Source organism: Octodon degus, unplaced genomic scaffold, assembly GCF_000260255.1.
Source record: "Octodon degus isolate 3935 unplaced genomic scaffold, OctDeg1.0 scaffold00084, whole genome shotgun sequence".
Classification (NCBI taxonomy): domain Eukaryota; kingdom Metazoa; phylum Chordata; class Mammalia; order Rodentia; family Octodontidae; genus Octodon; species Octodon degus.
This window is the reverse complement of record NW_004524660.1, coordinates 5,935,490-5,937,580: the sequence shown is the minus strand read 5'-3', so window position 1 is coordinate 5,937,580 and position 2,091 is coordinate 5,935,490. Positions and strand designations below refer to the sequence as shown.

Below are 2,091 nucleotides of genomic sequence, written 5' to 3'. Positions count from 1 at the left end.
AGCATCTCTCCTTGTGATCCATATCACCATCCAGAGCAGAAATTATGATGTTCCTGGAATACATTTTCTCAGTGAGTCAGTCCACTTTGTGCCTTGTATTGAGAAAGATAACAGCCTGCATAATGGTGAGTGTCTCATACAAATCACAAGGTGTATCCAACTTCTTCTCTTCTCTTTCAACATTAATATAAAACTGTTTGATTCCTTCCAGGGTCAATTCTTCCTTCTTCACAGGAACCCAAATTGGATCTCTCGTGAATTTTTGGTCACCTCCAACACATCAGCTGGCCTTGTGGCAGGAAGCAACACAACCTGAATACTTGTATTTAGTTTTTGGAAAATCTCATAGATTTGATCCTTCAACCCTCAGCTCAACATTACATCTGCTTCATCCAAAACAAAGATTTTGATCCATCTAGGAGAAGGCTATCTTCTGTTTAACATGTTGAATACTCTCCCTGGAGCACCAACAATAGGTGATGATTCAGCCTGCAGTTTCTACATTTCATTTCAAACATTTGTTCCACCAATGCCAGCACGACAAGCTGCTCCCATAGAATCTCCAAGTGCTAGAATTACCTTTTGGACCTTTGATACACAGAATAATAGCTCTTTGCTGAATAGCTGAAGGCTTCTCAAAACCGTAAACATAGATGCCCCGATGAAGAGACTCCTTTAAGTTCCTGTCATCAAAGTTGTCAACAATCTCGTTCCAGTTGCTCTCGGTGACACCGTCGGGGTCCATTCCTCTGGGCCTCCACGCTCTCTACTATAGTCTGCAGAACCCTCAGACATGATCTGAAGAACTGCTCAGAGCCTGACTGAAGAAACAAACGAAGGGAAACAACAATTGTTTAACCAAATTAAAATAAAATTTTAATTATTAGCAATATTCCGTTTTATTACAACAAATATAAAAATTGTAAAATGAAATAAATTTGGATTTGATTGAAAATCCATCCCTAATTGCATTTTCACCCTTGATTGGGCTTAAAGAGTAAATTGACAAGAATTTTCAAATGATTTGTAGGAGGAAGGACAATGTCCTGAATCATTTTGGACAATGTTGAAAGAACTAAATTATTTGATTTTTGTGATATTTTGGCTGGAAGAAACATAATACATTAAGCTGCTGTTGATAGTCCTGGACCCATTTTGGCTTAGGATGTCCATATCCTCTGGACCATCATTACTAAGACAAGGCGGATTCGAGTGGTGGGTGAGTTCTCTTAGCTTGAGATACTTTAAAGTCTTCCTTTACAATCATATCTAAGTGCTCTTCCTATTTAAAATATCTCCACAAGCATGACACTATACTTACTTTATTTTACAAGAATTAAAGACATCATATTAGAACTATTTTAAATCAGTTTTCATAGCAATGGAATATAATTCTTAGCTAATTTGAATTATTAGTCACTTCTCTCCCTGGCATGAAATACCCAATTTAAAAGGCAAGAAGTTTTTGCTGTTGTTTTTTTTTGTTGTTGTTGTTTTTTTTGTTTTTTTTGGCATGCAGAGGACTCAGTTCACACAGGTGGAAAGTGAAATGGCACACAGGAATGGTAAGTCAAGGAAAGTTGTTCACTGGATGTCAACCAGGAAGCCGATAGAGAACAGTCTCTCTGGAAGGAGAAGCTCACCCTCTGCCCCCAGCTCTTCTGACCAGACCCCACTTACTGACAGCGCAGCAGCCAGGAACTCCTTTGGGCTTAATTCACTGATAGATATAGTGTTCATCATGATCCAATCACTTTTTGAAAGCCCTACGTCTGAATATGAGGCAACTTAGGGCAATTTTAGATCTACACTGTAACATTTAAAGTTCTGTTTGTACAGGAATCAGCAGTATTTGGTAAGTGGAATAAAAACTGTGAAAGGTCAAGAGATTTCTTTGTGTCTGGTGCTTGGAGGAGAGCTCGGATGATGGTGGTCAGTGAAAGGAAATTTCCTATGAGGAAGGCAATGGTTGTGCACAGTGCCAAGATTTCTGTTTGTTAGATTATCTAAACATGCACACACACACACACACACACACACACAGGCAATAAAAGGATAAAATTCAAAACAAAAATGATAGAGGCACACTAC

General features: G+C 38.5%; 1 pseudogene; it reads right to left on the bottom strand.

Annotated features, from left to right (window-relative positions):
- Window positions 1-795, bottom strand: part of LOC101573748 — an 81,946-nt pseudogene extending 81,151 nt beyond the window's left edge.
- Between the last annotated feature and the right edge of the window lie 1,296 nt (window positions 796-2,091).